The 21,153-nt window shown below is 43.8% G+C and overlaps 10 non-coding genes across 10 annotated transcripts; 4 read left to right on the top strand and 6 right to left on the bottom strand.

Moving 5' to 3' along the window:
• Nucleotides 1-1,218: 1,218 nt before the first annotated feature.
• Nucleotides 1,219-1,290, top strand: trnae-cuc (transfer RNA glutamic acid (anticodon CUC)). Its single transcript has one exon. It is a non-coding gene; the product is annotated as a tRNA-Glu (tRNA).
• Nucleotides 1,291-4,149: 2,859 nt separating this feature from the next.
• trnar-acg (transfer RNA arginine (anticodon ACG)) lies at nucleotides 4,150-4,222 on the bottom strand. The gene has a single exon. It is a non-coding gene; the product is annotated as a tRNA-Arg (tRNA).
• A 1,957-nt stretch (nucleotides 4,223-6,179) lies between these two features.
• On the top strand, nucleotides 6,180-6,251 carry trnae-cuc (transfer RNA glutamic acid (anticodon CUC)). Its single transcript has one exon. It is a non-coding gene; the product is annotated as a tRNA-Glu (tRNA).
• Nucleotides 6,252-11,012: 4,761 nt separating this feature from the next.
• Nucleotides 11,013-11,084, top strand: trnae-cuc (transfer RNA glutamic acid (anticodon CUC)). Its single transcript has one exon. It is a non-coding gene; the product is annotated as a tRNA-Glu (tRNA).
• A 1,613-nt stretch (nucleotides 11,085-12,697) lies between these two features.
• trnar-acg (transfer RNA arginine (anticodon ACG)) lies at nucleotides 12,698-12,770 on the bottom strand. Its single transcript has one exon. It is a non-coding gene; the product is annotated as a tRNA-Arg (tRNA).
• A 1,611-nt stretch (nucleotides 12,771-14,381) lies between these two features.
• trnae-cuc (transfer RNA glutamic acid (anticodon CUC)) lies at nucleotides 14,382-14,453 on the top strand. The gene has a single exon. It is a non-coding gene; the product is annotated as a tRNA-Glu (tRNA).
• Nucleotides 14,454-14,558: 105 nt separating this feature from the next.
• Nucleotides 14,559-14,639, bottom strand: trnas-gga (transfer RNA serine (anticodon GGA)). The gene is given in 2 exon segments: nucleotides 14,559-14,594; nucleotides 14,603-14,639. It is a non-coding gene; the product is annotated as a tRNA-Ser (tRNA).
• Nucleotides 14,640-16,659: 2,020 nt separating this feature from the next.
• On the bottom strand, nucleotides 16,660-16,731 carry trnae-uuc (transfer RNA glutamic acid (anticodon UUC)). The gene has a single exon. It is a non-coding gene; the product is annotated as a tRNA-Glu (tRNA).
• A 1,824-nt stretch (nucleotides 16,732-18,555) lies between these two features.
• On the bottom strand, nucleotides 18,556-18,627 carry trnae-uuc (transfer RNA glutamic acid (anticodon UUC)). The gene has a single exon. It is a non-coding gene; the product is annotated as a tRNA-Glu (tRNA).
• A 1,824-nt stretch (nucleotides 18,628-20,451) lies between these two features.
• trnae-uuc (transfer RNA glutamic acid (anticodon UUC)) lies at nucleotides 20,452-20,523 on the bottom strand. The gene has a single exon. It is a non-coding gene; the product is annotated as a tRNA-Glu (tRNA).
• Between the last annotated feature and the right edge of the window lie 630 nt (nucleotides 20,524-21,153).

Below are 21,153 nucleotides of genomic sequence, written 5' to 3'. Positions count from 1 at the left end.
ATTTGATTCAGCGTGCAGTGAGCTGCTGACAGGAGATGACACTGATGATGGAGGGACCACAAACAGTGATGACGTGGGGCTGGTTGCTGGAGGAGTTGGAAATGATGCTGCAGATGCTGCAGACACTGATGCTTGTGAAGAGGCAGCAGGTGTCCGGTCAGTGTCAAAGGTGGGGACAGTGATGTCCTGAAACTCCTCAAGTTCAGCATAACCTTCATCCACCTCTATACCAACCTCAGTAGTCTCTGACTCTTCAATGGCCAACTTGTAGTCCTGCAGAACTTTACCAGTTTGCTGGTAAAGATATTCCACTCCAATAAGCTCACCTTTAAAATAGTAAAACATTGACAATTAGATAATATACCACAATATTATATTATAACTCAGTTCCTCAGTTTCCTTTACAAATCATTAGCTAAAGATTAATTAAAGCTGACAACTGGAAGTTGAAGTGCATAGCTTTGGCCACTGTAGTAATTAACATATACATTTAAATCATTAGTTAATATAATGTTATTACTCAACTTATACATTAAAGTACATTTGACTGGTAACAATTTATTTATTACTTAATCTATTAATCATATAGAATGTTTATTAGTTGCTGATGTAGTAATCATTAATAAATGGTTTAAGTTAGTCCTTCATGAGTTTACATTAACTCGTGATTATCTGTGCATTCTTGAAGCATGAATTAATGCATATTTGTGCACCAGTATTGTAATTTTATTGATAAAAGACTCACTTACATTGCAAATGTTGGTTAGAAGTTAATCGATGACCGTTATCTTCTTCTTCTTCACCCGTGATCCTTAAATCTCCGGTAGTTTTTAATGTTATCAATTGATCTACTTACTACGAAGAATCGCAGATGAGGAACGGGCGCTGATTGGCAAATTCGCGGTTGCGATACGAGCGCTGATTGGCAAATTCGCGGTTGCGATACGAGCGCTGATTGGCTAAAACATAAGTTTCATGGTTGCAGCCGGGAACGTGATTGGCTGTCATAACAAAGAATAACCACGACTTACAGGTGACATGGAGCGCCACTGGCCCACCAATAGTAAAGACCCCCGATTGTTACAGACTTGTTGGTTTTCGATGTGACGGTGGCAAGCATTGATGTCTGCTCATTCTCACCTTGTTATCAGGAGAACAGACTACCAGCCCTCCAGCCCACCAGCCCACTAGCCCACCAGCCCTCCAGCCCACCAGCCCTCCCTGGTGGTCTAGTGGTTAGGATTCGGCGCTCTCACCGCCGCGGCCCGGGTTCGATTCCCGGTCAGGGAAAGCTCTTTTGCCTTCTAATTGTGGACTGCGAATTCAAGCTCTGCTGACAGCTTTGAGAAAGCCAGCTCCAAGCCAAAACATTGGTGGGAACATGAAAAAAACACCTCCTTCGAGCCGGAGTTGAACCAGCGACATAAGGATGGCCAACACTCCAACCTACAATCCTCCGCTCTACCAGCTGAGCTATCGAAGGGGCTAAGGGCTAGTCAGAACCTCGACATATCAGGGTTCTGTAGCTCTACTGCTGGCCAAAAAGTCACTTCTGGTGCAGGAAGATTTGCTGGATCAGAACCTCAGCATATCAGGGTTCTGTAGCTCTACTGCTGGCCAAAAAGTCACTTCTGGTGCAGGAAGATTTGCTGGATTTTTGAGGAGGGAAGCAAAAAGGAGCATGCATTCCCATACCGGGAGTTGAACCCGGGCCGCCTGGGTGAAAACCAGGAATCCTAACAGCTAGAACATATGGGCAAGCCTGTGACATCAAAACCACATGGCATTGCACCCTTCAAAGTAGTAAAGCGGTTACAGAGTAGCGATGAAATTGTTCATTCTAGAATCAACTGGCACACCAGCCTGCATTTTGTGAGACGAATGGCAATACCAAAGCATGTCCGTGTCTCCCCTAGACATCGGAATGGGTGTGCAGAATGTGCCTTTTTTTGGAAAAAATAGAAGAATGCCTAGAGAGTTGCCTTTTCTTTTGGACTTTGGAGAAAAAAAACACAACAACAAAATAAGCCGGAGAAAAACAAGCACAGAGCGAGCCAGCCAGGAGTCGAACCTAGAATCTTCTGATCCGTAGTCCGACGCGTTATCCATTGCGCCAAGGCCGGCGCCCATTAGTCGAGGTAAAGATCCTAAAAGACGAAGAGGTACGCGAGTTCGCGGCCCGCTCCGACCAGTGATGGAATTCCTGGAATGTGTCCGTTTTGACGCTGCTGATGCACGCGTGCGTAATCATCATTATCCCCCGTAATTTAATCGAACGTAAATTCGTCCCCCGCACTTTAATTTGGGAACTTTCCAGGGTAAACAATCAAGTTATGTACGTTTCATTCATACCGGACACCGGAGGGCGCTCTCTCGCATTAAGTCCAAAACGGACTCGTAGAAGCACCAACTTGTGACCACTATGTGACGCACGCTACAGGAAATACCTTATATGGACAAAGGCATCCAGCGGTCACTGGATAAAAAAAGCTGAAATGAATTGACAGATAAAACGTGAATATTCATTGCAAAAATACATGATTTGTGTTTTTGTGCATTTTCATAACAAAATACATGAATAACGCAGCGCTTACTGACACATTTTTTTCAGTATAATATATTATTTTTACAGTATAACATTATATTATATTATTATATTTTCTGACTTATTCTGGAAGTCCCTGTTTCTCCAACCTAAAGTCCTCCGCTCTACCAGCTGAGCTATCAAAGGGGCTAAGGGCTAGTCAGAACCTCGACATGTCAGGGTTCTGTAGCTCTACTGCTGGCCAAAAAGTCACTTCTGGTGCAGGAAGATTCGCTGGATTTTTGAGGAGGGAAGCAAAAAGGAGCATGCATTCCCATACCGGGAGTTGAACCCGGGCCGCCTGGGTGAAAACCAAGAATCCTAACCGCTAGAACATATGGGGTTTGGACACTTTAAACTGGCCATGGGCTTCTGGCGCACTTTCCATACATGTGGTCAGCGTGGGCGAAGGACCTTGTAGTGGCCTGTTGCTTTAGTTCTGTGACTGTAACAATGTGATAATAATTTGGCAAAACAAGAATTATCCAAAAGGACGGTTTTCTGAATTATATAGTGTTGTATGCATTCAGGGAATCTGTTTTTTCACTCAACCCGGGGGTTCAGTGTATTTGGGCAGATTCCTGTGATTGCAGAATTGAGTCCTCAAACTGGTAATTAAGCTCTTGTCCAAGTGAAAATACTCGTGTCATCCATTTGAAAACACACGGCAACCTTTATCTAGAAGAAAAACTGGAGTCAACCCCTGGCTGCATACGAGAAAACCAGGAATCCTAACTGCTAGACCATATGGGAACTGGCCAGCTTTAACTGGCCACAAGCTTGTGGGCCACTTTCCATAAATGTGGCCAGTGTGGGCGCAGGGTTTTGTAGTGGCCTGTTGCTTTTGGTGTGTGACTGTAACAATGTGATAATAATTTGGCAATACAAGAATCATCCGAAGGGACGGTTTACTGAAATATATAGTGTTGCATGCATTCAAGGGACATGTTTGTTGACTCACACATGGTTCAGTTTTTTGGCCAGAATCCTGTGATTGCTGAATTTATACCTCGAACTGGTAATTAAGGTCTTGTCCAGGTGAAAATACTTGTGTCATGCATCTGAAAACACACATGGCAACCGTTATCTAGAGGAAAAACTGCCTATCGTCGGTCTGTCAAGGTACAAAACTGACATGTTGTGAGGTTAATAATGAAAGTGAGACCAATTTTTAATCCGCAAAATTGCTGATTATTCGCTCGTTCAGTTTAATGCAGATTACAAATTATTCTCAATGTCCAGGTGGCAATTAGTGATAAGGCTTCAAAATGGCAAGCCTGTGACATCAAAACCACATGGCATTGCACCCTTCAAAGTAGTAAAGCGGTTACAGAGTAGCGATGAAATTGTTCATTCTAGAATCAACTGGCCCACCAGCCAGCATTTTGTGAGATGAATGGCAATACCAAAGCATGTCCGTGTCTCCCCTAGACATCGGAATGGGTGTGCAGAATGTGCCTTTTTTTGGAAAAAATAGAAGAATGCCTAGAGAGTTGCCTTTTCTTTTGGACTTTGGAGAAAAAAAACACAACAACAAAATAAGCCGGAGAAAAACAAGCACAGAGCGAGCCAGCCAGGAGTCGAACCTAGAATCTTCTGATCCGTAGTCAGACGCGTTATCCATTGCGCCACTGGCCCACCAAAAGTAAAGACCCCCGATTGTTACAGACTTGTTGGTTTTCGATGTGACGGTGGCAAGCATTTATGTCTGCTCATTCTCACCTTGTTATCAGGAGAACAGACTACCAGCCCTCCAGGATTGCTGGATTTTTGAGGAGGGAAGCAAAAAGGAGCATCCTTTCCCATACCGGGAGTTGAACCCGGGCCGCCTGGGTGAAAACCAGGAATCCTAACCGCTAGACCATATGGGGTTTGGACACTTTAAACTGGCCATGGGCTTCTGGTGCACTTTCCATACATGTGGTCAGCGTGGGCGCAGGACCTTGTAGTGGCCTGTTGCTTTAGTTCTGTGACTGTAACAATGTGATAATAATTTGGCAAAACAAGAATTATGCAAAAGGACGGTTTTCTGAATTATATAGTGTTGTATGCATTCAGGGAATCTGTTTTTTCACTCAACCCGGGGGTTCAGTATATTTGGGCAGATTCCTGTGATTGCAGAATTGATTCCTCAAACTGGTAATTAAGCTCTTGTCCAAGTGAAAATACTCGTGTCATCCATTTGAAAACACACACGGCAACCTTTATCTAGAGGAAAAACTGGAGTCAACCCCTGGCTGCGTACAAGAAAACCAGGAATCCTAACTGCTAGACCATATGGGAACTGGCCAGCTTTAACTGGCCACAAGCTTGTGGGCCACTTTCCATAAATGTGGCCAGTGTGGGCGCAGGGTTTTGTAGTGGCCTGTTGCTTTTGGTGTGTGACTGTAACAATGTGATAATAATTTGGCAATACAAGAATCATCCGAAGGGACAGTTTAGAATCCTGTGATTGCTGAATTTATACCTCGAACTGGTAATTAAGGTCTTGTCCAGGTGAAAATACTTGTGTCATGCATCTGAAAACACACACGGCAACCTTTATCTAGAGGAAAAACTGGAGTCAACCCCTGGCTGCGTACAAGAAAACCAGGAATCCTAACTGCTAGACCATATGGGAACTGGCCAGCTTTAACTGGCCACAAGCTTGTGGGCCACTTTCCATAAATGTGGCCAGTGTGGGCGCAGGGTTTTGTAGTGGCCTGTTGCTTTTGGTGTGTGACTGTAACAATGTGATAATAATTTGGCAATACAAGAATCATCCGAAGGGACAGTTTAGAATCCTGTGATTGCTGAATTTATACCTCGAACTGGTAATTAAGGTCTTGTCCAGGTGAAAATACTTGTGTCATGCATCTGAAAACACACATGGCAACCGTTATCTAGAGGAAAAACTGCCTATCGTCGGTCTGTCAAGGTACAAAACTGACATGTTGTGAGGTTAATAATGAAAGTGAGACCAATTTTTAATATGCTGATTATTCGCTCGTTCAGTTTAATGCAGATTACAAATTATTCTCAATGTCCAGGTGGCAATTAGTGATAAGGCTTCAAAATGGCAAGCCTGTGACATCAAAACCACATGGCATTGCACCCTTCAAAGTAGTAAAGCGGTTACAGAGTAGCGATGAAATTGTTCATTCTAGAATCAACTGGCCCACCAGCCTGCATTTTGTGAGACGAATGGCAATACCAAAGCATGTCCGTGTCTCCCCTAGACATCGGAATGGGTGTGCAGAATGTGCCTTTTTTTGGAAAAAATAGAAGAATGCCTAGAGAGTTGCCTTTTCTTTTGGACTTTGGAGAAAAAAAACACAACAACAAAATAAGCCGGAGAAAAACAAGCACAGAGCGAGCCAGCCAGGAGTCGAACCTAGAATCTTCTGATCCGTAGTCAGATGCGTTATCCATTGCGCCACTGGCCCACCAAAAGTAAAGACCCCCGATTGTTACAGACTTGTTGGTTTTCGATGTGACGGTGGCAAGCATTGATGTCTGCTCATTCTCACCTTGTTATCAGGAGAACAGACTACCAACCCTCCAGCCCTCCAGCCCACCAGCCCAGGAGCCCACGAGCCCTCCAGCCCACCATCCCTCCCTGGTGGTCTAGTGGTTAGGATTCGGCGCTCTCACCGCCGCGGCCCGGGTTCGATTCCCGGTCAGGGAAAGCTCTTTTGCCTTCCAATTGTGGACTGCGAATTCAAGCTCTGCTGACAGCTGTGAGAAAGCCAGCTCCAAGCCAAAACATTGGTGGGAACATGAAAAAAACACCTCCTTCGAGCCGGAGTTGAACCAGCGACCTAAGGATGGCCAACACTCCAACCTACAATCCTCCGCTCTACCAGCTGAGCTATCGAAGGGGCTAAGGGCTAGTCAGAACCTCGACATATCAGGGTTCTGTAGCTCTACTGCTGGCCAAAAAGTCACTTCTGGTGCAGGAAGATTTGCTGGATCAGAACCTCAACATATCAGGGTTCTGTAGCTCTACTGCTGGCCAAAAAGTCACTTCTGGTGCAGGAAGATTTGCTGGATCAGAACCTCAACATATCAGGGTTCTGTAGCTCTACTGCTGGCCAAAAAGTCACTTCTGGTGCAGGAAGATTTGCTGGATTTTTGAGGAGGGAAGCAAAAAGGAACATGCATTCCCATACCGGGAGTTGAACCCGGGCCGCCTGGGTGAAAACCAGGAATCCTAACAGCTAGAACATATGGGCAAGCCTGTGACATCAAAACCACATGGCATTGCACCCTTCAAAGTAGTAAAGCGGTTACAGAGTAGCGATGAAATTGTTCATTCTAGAATCAACTGGCACACCAGCCTGCATTTTGTGAGACGAATGGCAATACCAAAGCATGTCCGTGTCTCCCTTAGACATCGGAATGGGTGTGCAGAATGTGCCTTTTTTTGGAAAAAATAGAAGAATGCCTAGAGAGTTGCCTCTTCTTTTGGACTTTGGAGAAAAAAAACACAACAACAAAATAAGCCGGAGAAAAACAAGCACAGAGCGAGCCAGCCAGGAGTCGAACCTAGAATCTTCTGATCCGTAGTCCGACGCGTTATCCATTGCGCCAAGGCCGGCGCCCATTAGTCGAGGTAAAGATCCTAAAAGACGAACAGGTACGCGAGTTCGCGGCCCGCTCCGACCAGTGATGGAATTCCTGGAATGTGTCCGTTTTGACGCTGCTGATGCACGCGTGCGTAATCATCATTATCCCCCGTAATTTAATCGAACGTAAATTCGTCCCCCGCACTTTAATTTGGGAACTTTCCAGGGTAAACAATCAAGTTATGTACGTTTCATTCATACCGGACGCCGGAGGGCGCTCTCTCGCATTACGTCCAAAACGGACTCGTAGAAGCACCAACTTGTGACCACTATGTGACGCACGCTACAGGAAATACCTTATATGGACAAAGGCATCCAGCGGTCACTGGATAAAAAAAGCTGAAATGAATTGACAGATAAAACGTGAATATTCATTGCAAAAATACATGATTTGTGTTTTTGTGCATTTTCATAACAAAATACATGAATAACGCAGCGCTTACTGACACATTTTTTTCAGTATAATATATTATTTTTACAGTATAACATTATATTATATTATTATATTTTCTGACTTATTCTGGAAGTCCCTGTTTCTTTGTGTGTGTGTGTTTACTGTTATGTAATACTGGAATACTTAAAAAAATGTTTGTTTTTTTTGCAACTACAATTACAGTGAGAAATAGGCACAAAAACATTGTGAGTGCAAAGATTAATAACCCTTTTTATTTGCAAATATAAAGTCAATATATAAAATTATAACAACAGTGCAAATATATATACATGTACAAATATTGTGAGAATACAAATAGTGTGAGGGCAAATATTAACAACCCTTTTAATCTGCATATATATTTTAAAGCCAATAAAACATTTAGAACAGTAATGCAATTTTGTACAGTATACACCAAAAATGTTTACCACAATAATAAAATTTGTACATATCAGTGTAAAAATATAATAAATATCAAACCAAAACAAACATTTGCAGTGCAATTTTGACATCAGACTTAGAAAATAATAAGAATTAATAGTAAACAAAGACAAACATTTACCACAGCAGTACAATTATGACATATTTGCTTAAAAAAAAAAAAAGTAAATAAAAATTGTTTTTACCACTGTAGTGGACTTTTCATATATTAGCCAAAATAATAATAAAAAAACATAAACATACCGTTTATATTATATATCTATCTTGGATGTGCTTGTAAGCACATGCTACCACAGTGAAGCGGGACACCCTCACTCCATCACAGTGCACCGCGTTTGGGTAGAGAGCACAGAGCCTTATGAAAATGGCCTCCACCACTCGGTTGCAGTCAGGCCACTGTGCAGGACTGTGAGCCCCAACAAAACACCTGCAAATTACAACAGAATACATATTATTAATGTAAGATTGTTTTCATTGTGTGATCTTATTTTTATTTTACCTTTCCTATGCTGTCTGTTTTGCTTTGTGTTGTCTAAATGTTCATTTATAATATGTGCGCATAGTTATGTTGTCTCTCTTTGTTTTGTTTTTAGATTGATGTTGAAATGTCATATCAATAAATCAGTTCTCTACTGTGTTGTGGAATAATTACAGGGTGTTGTTAGTCAGCAAGTCAGGTTTTTTTTCACAATAATGACTGCATATTATCCCACTTATTACATGGCTACTTACTAAAGTACAGTAAAAGACAAATTATTTGACTCCACATGATACAAAATGATTTTAATGATTTAAGAAATGATTGCCTTGTTTCTTCTAAATTAAATATTCCAGTGTACAGTTGGAACTGTGTTCATAGCAATGTAACATACTTAGCAACCTAATATATATAGTCAGAATAAAACGTAAATCACAACTAATAATTTATGTTGTAATCAGGCTAAGTTTGAACTTAACAGGCTACAGGAAGATAAGCTAGTCATGAAGGTGTCAGGTTTTACTAATTTAACTAGAAATCCTTACTAAACAAAACAAGTTGTAGGTGATATTTCAGCCAGTTTCAGATATATATATATATATATATTTTATATAAAAAAATGTGTAGACCCTGTGTTTACTAAACGTAACATACCTTTTGCTGCTCTCCACACCTGGGGCCACAATCTTCTTAGTGGCTCTGAATCGTCCCTGTTTTAGGTTGGTTTGGTTACGTGGTGGGTAAATGGTCTTTTTCTTGTCATACTCCCCCAATGCCTGCCATAGGGAGATGATCTTGATGCACTCTTCTCCCGACAAAGCCAGACGGTGGTCTCTGAGGCTAACCAAAAACTCTGCCAAGTCCTGCACGGCTCCATACCCCTCAATATTATCAGGTCCAACCGAATCCTAAAATGAAAGATAATTTAGGAACTTTTGATAGCATCAGTGAATACAAATATTCACATGAAAGCACATCCAATGTAACCCAGATTATGCTTACACACATGTAAATGTACATAAAAAATAAACTGGACCCTTACATCATGTGAAGTGTTCTCTTCCAATGTTGGACGATCCGTTTCTGCAGATAATCAGTCCACTGGGGCAACATTAAAAAGGTAAATATTTATTTTAAATTTGTATTTATGTCTTTCAATGTGATAAATACAAATTTATAGTTAGTGTGATAACAAATACGAAACCTTTATGAATACTTTAGTAAAACTCACAGCTATGTGCTCCAGGAAAGAGTTCTAGATTTGATTCAGCGTGCAGTGAGCTGCTGACAGGAGATGACACTGATGATGGAGGGACCACAAACAGTGATGACCTGGGGCTGGTTGCTGGAGGAGTTGGAAATGATGCTGCAGATGCTGCAGACACTGATGCTTGTGAAGAGGCAGCAGGTGTCCGGTCAGTGTCAAAGGTGGGGACAGTGATGTCCTGAAACTCCTCAAGTTCAGCATAACCTTCATCCACCTCTATACCAACCTCAGTAGTCTCTGACTCTTCAATGGCCAACTTGTAGTCCTGCAGAACTTTACCAGTTTGCTGGAAAAGATATTCCACTCCAATAAGCTCACCTTTAAAATAGTAAAACATTGACAATTAGATAATATACCACAATATTATATTATAACTCAGTTCCTCAGTTTCCTTTACAAATCATTAGCTAAAGATTAATTAAAGCTGACAACTGGAAGTTGAAGTGCATAGCTTTGGCCACTGTAGTAATTAACATATACATTTAAATCATTAGTTAATATAATGTTATTACTCAACTTATACATTAAAGTACATTTGACTGGTAACAATTTATTTATTACTTAATCTATTAATCATATAGAATGTTTATTAGTTGCTGATGTAGTAATCATTAATAAATGGTTTAAGTTAGTCCTTCATGAGTTTACATTAACTCGTGATTATCTGTGCATTCTTGAAGCATGAATTAATGCATATTTGTGCACCAGTATTGTAATTTTATTGATAAAAGACTCACTTACATTGCAAATGTTGGTTAGAAGTTAATCGATGACCGTTATCTTCTTCTTCTTCACCCGTGATCCTTAAATCTCCGGTAGTTTTTAATGTTATCAATTGATCTACTTACTACGAAGAATCGCAGATGAGGAACGGGCGCTGATTGGCAAATTCGCGGTTGCGATACGAGCGCTGATTGGCAAATTCGCGGTTGCGATACGAGCGCTGATTGGCTAAAACATAAGTTTCATGGTTGCAGCCGGGAACGTGATTGGCTGTCATAACAAAGAATAACCACGACTTACAGGTGACATGGAGCGCCACTGGCCCACCAATAGTAAAGACCCCCGATTGTTACAGACTTGTTGGTTTTCGATGTGACGGTGGCAAGCATTGATGTCTGCTCATTCTCACCTTGTTATCAGGAGAACAGACTACCAGCCCTCCAGCCCACCAGCCCACCAGCCCACCAGCCCACCAGCCCTCCCTGGTGGTCTAGTGGTTAGGATTCGGCGCTCTCACCGCCGCGGCCCGGGTTCGATTCCCGGTCAGGGAAAGCTCTTTTGCCTTCTAATTGTGGACTGCGAATTCAAGCTCTGCTGACAGCTGTGAGAAAGCCAGCTCCAAGCCAAAACATTGGTGGGAACATGAAAAAAACACCTCCTTCGAGCCGGAGTTGAACCAGCGACATAAGGATGGCCAACACTCCAACCTAAAGTCCTCCGCTCTACCAGCTGAGCTATCAAAGGGGCTAAGGGCTAGTCAGAACCTCGACATGTCAGGGTTCTGTAGCTCTACTGCTGGCCAAAAAGTCACTTCTGGTGCAGGAAGATTCGCTGGATTTTTGAGGAGGGAAGCAAAAAGGAGCATGCATTCCCATACCGGGAGTTGAACCCGGGCCGCCTGGGTGAAAACCAGGAATCCTAACCGCTAGAACATATGGGGTTTGGACACTTTAAACTGGCCATGGGCTTCTGGCGCACTTTCCATACATGTGGTCAGCGTGGGCGAAGGACCTTGTAGTGGCCTGTTGCTTTAGTTCTGTGACTGTAACAATGTGATAATAATTTGGCAAAACAAGAATTATCCAAAAGGACGGTTTTCTGAATTATATAGTGTTGTATGCATTCAGGGAATCTGTTTTTTCACTCAACCCGGGGGTTCAGTGTATTTGGGCAGATTCCTGTGATTGCAGAATTGAGTCCTCAAACTGGTAATTAAGCTCTTGTCCAAGTGAAAATACTCGTGTCATCCATTTGAAAACACACACGGCAACCTTTATCTAGAAGAAAAACTGGAGTCAACCCCTGGCTGCATACGAGAAAACCAGGAATCCTAACTGCTAGACCATATGGGAACTGGCCAGCTTTAACTGGCCACAAGCTTGTGGGCCACTTTCCATAAATGTGGCCAGTGTGGGCGCAGGGTTTTGTAGTGGCCTGTTGCTTTTGGTGTGTGACTGTAACAATGTGATAATAATTTGGCAATACAAGAATCATCCGAAGGGACGGTTTACTGAAATATATAGTGTTGCATGCATTCAAGGGACATGTTTGTTGACTCACACATGGTTCAGTTTTTTGGCCAGAATCCTGTGATTGCTGAATTTATACCTCGAACTGGTAATTAAGGTCTTGTCCAGGTGAAAATACTTGTGTCATGCATCTGAAAACACACATGGCAACCGTTATCTAGAGGAAAAACTGCCTATCGTCGGTCTGTCAAGGTACAAAACTGACATGTTGTGAGGTTAATAATGAAAGTGAGACCAATTTTTAATCCGCAAAATTGCTGATTATTCGCTCGTTCAGTTTAATGCAGATTACAAATTATTCTCAATGTCCAGGTGGCAATTAGTGATAAGGCTTCAAAATGGCAAGCCTGTGACATCAAAACCACATGGCATTGCACCCTTCAAAGTAGTAAAGCGGTTACAGAGTAGCGATGAAATTGTTCATTCTAGAATCAACTGGCCCACCAGCCAGCATTTTGTGAGATGAATGGCAATACCAAAGCATGTCCGTGTCTCCCCTAGACATCGGAATGGGTGTGCAGAATGTGCCTTTTTTTGGAAAAAATAGAAGAATGCCTAGAGAGTTGCCTTTTCTTTTGGACTTTGGAGAAAAAAAACACAACAACAAAATAAGCCGGAGAAAAACAAGCACAGAGCGAGCCAGCCAGGAGTCGAACCTAGAATCTTCTGATCCGTAGTCAGACGCGTTATCCATTGCGCCACTGGCCCACCAAAAGTAAAGACCCCGATTGTTACAGACTTGTTGGTTTTCGATGTGACGGTGGCAAGCATTTATGTCTGCTCATTCTCACCTTGTTATCAGGAGAACAGACTACCAGCCCTCCAGGATTGCTGGATTTTTGAGGAGGGAAGCAAAAAGGAGCATCCTTTCCCATACCGGGAGTTGAACCCGGGCCGCCTGGGTGAAAACCAGGAATCCTAACCGCTAGACTATATGGGGTTTGGACACTTTAAACTGGCCATGGGCTTCTGGCGCACTTTCCATACATGTGGTCAGCGTGGGCGCAGGACCTTGTAGTGGCCTGTTGCTTTAGTTCTGTGACTGTAACAATGTGATAATAATTTGGCAAAACAAGAATTATGCAAAAGGACGGTTTTCTGAATTATATAGTGTTGTATGCATTCAGGGAATCTGTTTTTTCACTCAACCCGGGGGTTCAGTATATTTGGGCAGATTCCTGTGATTGCAGAATTGATTCCTCAAACTGGTAATTAAGCTCTTGTCCAAGTGAAAATACTCGTGTCATCCATTTGAAAACACACACGGCAACCTTTATCTAGAGGAAAAACTGGAGTCAACCCCTGGCTGCGTACAAGAAAACCAGGAATCCTAACTGCTAGACCATATGGGAACTGGCCAGCTTTAACTGGCCACAAGCTTGTGGGCCACTTTCCATAAATGTGGCCAGTGTGGGCGCAGTGTTTTGTAGTGGCCTGATGCTTTTGGTGTGTGACTGTAACAATGTGATAATAATTTGGCAATACAAGAATCATCCGAAGGGACGGTTTAGAATCCTGTGATTGCTGAATTTATACCTCGAACTGGTAATTAAGGTCTTGTCCAGGTGAAAATACTTGTGTCATGCATCTGAAAACACACATGGCAACCGTTATCTAGAGGAAAAACTGCCTATCGTCGGTCTGTCAAGGTCCAAAACTGACATGTTGTGAGGTTAATAATGAAAGTGAGACCAATTTTTAATATGCTGATTATTCGCTCGTTCAGTTTAATGCAGATTACAAATTATTCTCAATGTCCAGGTGGCAATTAGTGATAAGGCTTCAAAATGGCAAGCCTGTGACATCAAAACCACATGGCATTGCACCCTTCAAAGTAGTAAAGCGGTTACAGAGTAGCGATGAAATTGTTCATTCTAGAATCAACTGGCCCACCAGCCTGCATTTTGTGAGACGAATGGCAATACCAAAGCATGTCCGTGTCTCCCCTAGACATCGGAATGGGTGTGCAGAATGTGCCTTTTTTTGTAATAAATAGAAGAATGCCTAGAGAGTTGCCTTTTCTTTTGGACTTTGGAGAAAAAAAACACAACAACAAAATAAGCCGGAGAAAAACAAGCACAGAGCGAGCCAGCCAGGGGTCGAACCTAGAATCTTCTGATCCGTAGTCAGACGCGTTATCCATTGCGCCACTGGCCCACCAATAGTAAAGACCCCCGATTGTTACAGACTTGTTGGTTTTCGATGTGACGGTGGCAAGCATTGATGTCTGCTCATTCTCACTTTGTTATCAGGAGAACAGACTACCAGCCCTCCAGCCCACCAGCCCACCAGCCCTCCAGCCCTCCAGCCCACCATCCCTCCCTGGTGGTCTAGTGGTTAGGATTCGGCGCTCTCACCGCCGCGGCCCGGGTTCGATTCCCGGTCAGGGAAAGCTCTTTTGCCTTCCAATTGTGGACTGCGAATTCAAGCTCTGCTGACAGCTGTGAGAAAGCCAGCTCCAAACCAAAAAATTGGTGGGAACATGAAAAAAACACCTCCTTCGAGCCGGAGTTGAACCAGCGACATAAGGATGGCCAACACTCCAACCCTCCGCTCTACCAGCTGAGCTATCGAAGGGGCTAAGGGCTAGTCAGATCCTCGACATTTCAGGGTTCTGTAGCTCTACTGCTGGCCAAAAAGTCACTTCTGGTGCAGGAAGATTCGCTGGATTTTTGAGGAGGGAAGCAAAAAGGAGCATGCATTCCCATACCGGGAGTTGAACCCGGGCCGCCTGGGTGAAAACCAGGAATCCTAACCGCTAGAACATATGGGATTTGGACACTTTAAACTGGCCATGGGCTTCTGGCGCACTTTCCATACATGTGGTCAGCGTGGGCGAAGGACCTTGTAGTGGCCTGTTGCTTTAGTTCTGTGACTGTAACAATGTGATAATAATTTGGCAAAACAAGAATTATCCAAAAGGACGGTTTTCTGAATTATATAGTGTTGTATGCATTCAGGGAATCTGTTTTTTCACTCAACCCGGGGGTTCAGTGTATTTGGGCAGATTCCTGTGATTGCAGAATTGATTCCTCAAACTGGTAATTAAGCTCTTGTCCAAGTGAAAATACTCGTGTCATCCATTTGAAAACACACACGGCAACCTTTATCTAGAGGAAAAACTGGAGTCAACCCCTGGCTGCGTACGAGAAAACCAGGAATCCTAACTGCTAGACCATATGGGAACTGGCCAGCTTTAACTGGCCACAAGCTTGTGGGCCACTTTCCATAAATGTGGCCAGTGTGGGCGCAGGGTTTTGTAGTGGCCTGTTGCTTTTGGTGTGTGACTGTAACAATGTGATAATAATTTGGCAATACAAGAATCATCCGAAGGGACGGTTTACTGAAATATATAGTGTTGCATGCATTCAAGGGACATGTTTGTTGACTCACACATGGTTCAGTTTTTTGGCCAGAATCCTGTGATTGCTGAATTTATACCTCGAACTGGTAATTAAGGTCTTGTCCAGGTGAAAATACTTGTGTCATGCATCTGAAAACACACATGGCAACCGTTATCTAGAGGAAAAACTGCCTATCGTCGGTCTGTCAAGGTACAAAACTGACATGTTGTGAGGTTAATAATGAAAGTGAGACCAATTTTTAATATGCTGATTATTCGCTCGTTCAGTTTAATGCAGATTACAAATTATTCTCAATGTCCAGGTGGCAATTAGTTATAAGGCTTCAAAATGGCAAGCCTGTGACATCAAAACCACATGGCATTGCACCCTTCAAAGTAGTAAAGCGGTTACAGAGTAGCAATGAAATTGTTCATTCTAGAATCAACTGGCCCACCAGCCTGCATTTTGTGAGACGAATGGCAATACCAAAGCATGTCCGTGTCTCCCCTAGACATCGGAATGGGTGTGCAGAATGTGCCTTTTTTTGGAAAAAATAGAAGAATGCCTAGAGAGTTGCCTTTTCTTTTGGACTTAGGAGAAAAAAAACACAACAACAAAATAAGCCGGAGAAAAACAAGCACAGAGCGAGCCAGCCAGGAGTCGAACCTAGAATCTTCTGATCCGTAGTCAGATGCGTTATCCATTGCGCCACTGGCCCACCAAAAGTAAAGACCCCCGATTGTTACAGACTTGTTGGTTTTCGATGTGACGGTGGCAAGCATTGATGTCTGCTCATTCTCACCTTGTTATCAGGAGAACAGACTACCAGCCCTCCAGCCCACCAGCCCTCCAGCCCACCATCCCTCCCTGGTGGTCTAGTGGTTAGGATTCGGCGCTCTCTCCGCCGCGGCCCGGGTTCGATTCCCATTCAGGGAAAGCTCTTTGGCCTTCCAATTGTGGACTGCGAATTCAAGCTCTGCTGACAGCTGTGAGAAAGCCAGCTCCAAGCCAAAACATTGGTGGGAACATGAAAAAAACACCTCCTTCGAGCCGGAGTTGAACCAGCGACCTAAGGATGGCCAACACTCCAACCTACAGTCCTCCGCTCTACCAGCTGAGCTATCGAAGGGGCTAAGGGCTAGTCAGAACCTCGACATATCAGGGTTCTGTAGCTCTACTGCTGGCCAAAAAGTCACTTCTGGTGCAGGAAGATTTGCTGGATTTTTGAGGAGGGAAGCAAAAAGGAGCATGCATTCCCATACCGGGAGTTGAACCCGGGCCGCCTGGGTGAAAACCAGGAATCCTAACCGCTAGACCATATGGGATCTGGACACTTTTAACTGGCCATGGGCTTCTGGCGCACTTTCCATACATGTGGTCAGCGTGGGCGCAGGACCTTGTAGTGGCCTGTTGCTTTAGTTCTGTGACTGTAACAATGTGATAATAATTTGGCAAAACAAGAATTATCCAAAAGGACGGTTTTCTGAATTATATAGTGTTGTATGCATTCAGGGAATCTGTTTTTTCACTCAACCCGGGGGTTCAGTGTATTTGGGCAGATTCCTGTGATTGCAGAATTGATTCCTCAAACTGGTAATTAAGCTCTTGTCCAAGTGAAAATACTCGTGTCATCCATTTGAAAACACACACGGCAACCTTTATCTAGAGGAAAAACTGGAGTCAACCCCTGGCTGCGTACGAGAAAACCAGGAATCCTAACTGCTAGACCATATGGGAACTGGCCAGCTTTAACTGGCCACAAGCTTGTGGGCCACTTTCCATAAATGTGGCCAGTGTGGGCGCAGGGTTTTGTAGTGGCCTGTTGCTTTTGGTGTGTGACTGTAACAATGTGATAATAATTTGGCAATACAAGAATCATCCGAAGGGACGGTTTACTGAAATATATAGTGTTGCATGCATTCAAGGGACATGTTTGTTGACTCACACATGGTTCAGTTTTTTGGCCAGAATCCTGTGATTGCTGAATTTATACCTCGAACTGGTAATTAAGGTCTTGTCCAGGTGAAAATACTTGTGTCATGCATCTGAAAACACACATGGCAACCGTTATCTAGAGGAAAAACTGCCTATCGTCGGTCTGTCAAGGTACAAAACTGACATGTTGTGAGGTTAATAATGAAAGTGAGACCAATTTTTAATATGCTGATTATTCGCTCGTTCAGTTTAATGCAGATTACAAATTATTCTCAATGTCCAGGTGGCAATTAGTTATAAGGCTTCAAAATGGCAAGCCTGTGACATCAAAACCACATGGCATTGCACCCTTCAAAGTAGTAAAGCGGTTACAGAGTAGCAATGAAATTGTTCATTCTAGAATCAACTGGCCCACCAGCCTGCATTTTGTGAGACGAATGGCAATACCAAAGCATGTCCGTGTCTCCCCTAGACATCGGAATGGGTGTGCAGAATGTGCCTTTTTTTGGAAAAAATAGAAGAATGCCTAGAGAGTTGCCTTTTCTTTTGGACTTAGGAGAAAAAAAACACAACAACAAAATAAGCCGGAGAAAAACAAGCACAGAGCGAGCCAGCCAGGAGTCGAACCTAGAATCTTCTGATCCGTAGTCAGATGCGTTATCCATTGCGCCACTGGCCCACCAAAAGTAAAGACCCCCGATTGTTACAGACTTGTTGGTTTTCGATGTGACGGTGGCAAGCATTGATGTCTGCTCATTCTCACCTTGTTATCAGGAGAACAGACTACCAGCCCTCCAGCCCACCAGCCCTCCAGCCCACCATCCCTCCCTGGTGGTCTAGTGGTTAGGATTCGGCGCTCTCACCGCCGCGGCCCGGGTTCGATTCCCATTCAGGGAAAGCTCTTTGGCCTTCCAATTGTGGACTGCGAATTCAAGCTCTGCTGACAGCTGTGAGAAAGCCAGCTCCAAGCCAAAACATTGGTGGGAACATGAAAAAAACACCTCCTTCGAGCCGGAGTTGAACCAGCGACCTAAGGATGGCCAACACTCCAACCTACAGTCCTCCGCTCTACCAGCTGAGCTATCGAAGGGGCTAAGGGCTAGTCAGAACCTCGACATATCAGGGTTCTGTAGCTCTACTGCTGGCCAAAAAGTCACTTCTGGTGCAGGAAGATTTGCTGGATTTTTGAGGAGGGAAGCAAAAAGGAGCATGCATTCCCATACCGGGAGTTGAACCCGGGCCGCCTGGGTGAAAACCAGGAATCCTAACCGCTAGACCATATGGGATCTGGACACTTTTAACTGGCCATGGGCTTCTGGCGCACTTTCCATACATGTGGTCAGCGTGGGCGCAGGACCTTGTAGTGGCCTGTTGCTTTAGTTCTGTGACTGTAACAATGTGATAATAATTTGGCAAAACAAGAATTATCCAAAAGGACGGTTTTCTGAATTATATAGTGTTGTATGCATTCAGGGAATCTGTTTTTTCACTCAACCCGGGGGTTCAGTGTATTTGGGCAGATTCCTGTGATTGCAGAATTGATTCCTCAAACTGGTAATTAAGCTCTTGTCCAAGTGAAAATACTCGTGTCATCCATTTGAAAACACACACGGCAACCTTTATCTAGAGGAAAAACTGGAGTCAACCCCTGGCTGCGTACGAGAAAACCAGGAATCCTAACTGCTAGACCATATGGGAACTGGCCAGCTTTAACTGGCCACAAGCTTGTGGGCCACTTTCCATAAATGTGGCCAGTGTGGGCGCAGGGTTTTGTAGTGGCCTGTTGCTTTTGGTGTGTGACTGTAACAATGTGATAATAATTTGGCAATACAAGAATCATCCGAAGGGACGGTTTACTGAAATATATAGTGTTGCATGCATTCAAGGGACATGTTTGTTGACTCACACATGGTTCAGTTTTTTGGCCAGAATCCTGTGATTGCTGAATTTATACCTCGAACTGGTAATTAAGGTCTTGTCCAGGTGAAAATACTTGTGTCATGCATCTGAAAACACACATGGCAACCGTTATCTAGAGGAAAAACTGCCTATCGTCGGTCTGTCAAGGTACAAAACTGACATGTTGTGAGGTTAATAATGAAAGTGAGACCAATTTTTAATATGCTGATTATTCGCTCGTTCAGTTTAATGCAGATTACAAATTATTCTCAATGTCCAGGTGGCAATTAGTTATAAGGCTTCAAAATGGCAAGCCTGTGACATCAAAACCACATGGCATTGCACCCTTCAAAGTAGTAAAGCGGTTACAGAGTAGCAATGAAATTGTTCATTCTAGAATCAACTGGCCCACCAGCCTGCATTTTGTGAGACGAATGGCAATACCAAAGCATGTCCGTGTCTCCCCTAGACATCGGAATGGGTGTGCAGAATGTGCCTTTTTTTGGAAAAAATAGAAGAATGCCTAGAGAGTTGCCTTTTCTTTTGGACTTAGGAGAAAAAAAACACAACAACAAAATAAGCCGGAGAAAAACAAGCACAGAGCGAGCCAGCCAGGAGTCGAACCTAGAATCTTCTGATCCGTAGTCAGATGCGTTATCCATTGCGCCACTGGCCCACCAAAAGTAAAGACCCCCGATTGTTACAGACTTGTTGGTTTTCGATGTGACGGTGGCAAGCATTGATGTCTGCTCATTCTCACCTTGTTATCAGGAGAACAGACTACCAGCCCTCCAGCCCACCAGCCCTCCAGCCCACCATCCCTCCCTGGTGGTCTAGTGGTTAGGATTCGGCGCTCTCACCGCCGCGGCCCGGGTTCGATTCCCATTCAGGGAAAGCTCTTTGGCCTTCCAATTGTGGACTGCGAATTCAAGCTCTGCTGACAGCTGTGAGAAAGCCAGCTCCAAGCCAAAACATTGGTGGGAACATGAAAAAAACACCTCCTTCGAGCCGGAGTTGAACCAGCGACCTAAGGATGGCCAACACTCCAACCTACAGTCCTCCGCTCTACCAGCTGAGCTATCGAAGGGGCTAAGGGCTAGTCAGAACCTCGACATATCAGGGTTCTGTAGCTCTACTGCTGGCCAAAAAGTCACTTCTGGTGCAGGAAGATTTGCTGGATTTTTGAGGAGGGAAGCAAAAAGGAGCATGCATTCCCATACCGGGAGTTGAACCCGGGCCGCCTGGGTGAAAACCAGGAATCCTAACCGCTAGACCATATGGGATCTGGACACTTTTAACTGGCCATGGGCTTCTGGCGCACTTTCCATACATGTGGTCAGCGTGGGCGCAGGACCTTGTAGTGGCCTGTTGCTTTAGTTCTGTGACTGTAACAATGTGATAATAATTTGGCAAAACAAGAATTATCCAAAAGGACGGTTTTCTGAATTATATAGTGTTGTATGCATTCAGGGAATCAGTTTTTTCACTCAACCCGGGGGTTCAGTGTATTTGGGCAGATTCCTGTGATTGCAGAATTGATTCCTCAAACTGGTAATTAAGCTCTTGTCCAAGTGAAAATACTCGTGTCATCCATTTGAAAACACACACGGCAACCTTTATCTAGAGGAAAAACTGGAGTCAACCCCTGGCTGCGTACGAGAAAACCAGGAATCCTAACTGCTAGACCATATGGGAACTGGCCAGCTTTAACTGGCCACAAGCTTGTGGGCCACTTTCCATAAATGTGGCCAGTGTGGGCGCAGGGTTTTGTAGTGGCCTGTTGCTTTTGGTGTGTGACTGTAACAATGTGATAATAATTTGGCAATACAAGAATCATCCGAAGGGACGGTTTACTGAAATATATAGTGTTGCATGCATTCAAGGGACATGTTTGTTGACTCACACATGGTTCA

Source organism: Carassius gibelio, chromosome A11, assembly GCF_023724105.1.
Source record: "Carassius gibelio isolate Cgi1373 ecotype wild population from Czech Republic chromosome A11, carGib1.2-hapl.c, whole genome shotgun sequence".
Classification (NCBI taxonomy): domain Eukaryota; kingdom Metazoa; phylum Chordata; class Actinopteri; order Cypriniformes; family Cyprinidae; genus Carassius; species Carassius gibelio.
The sequence above is the reverse complement of the archived record's forward strand: the minus strand, read 5'-3'. Positions and strand labels throughout refer to the sequence as shown.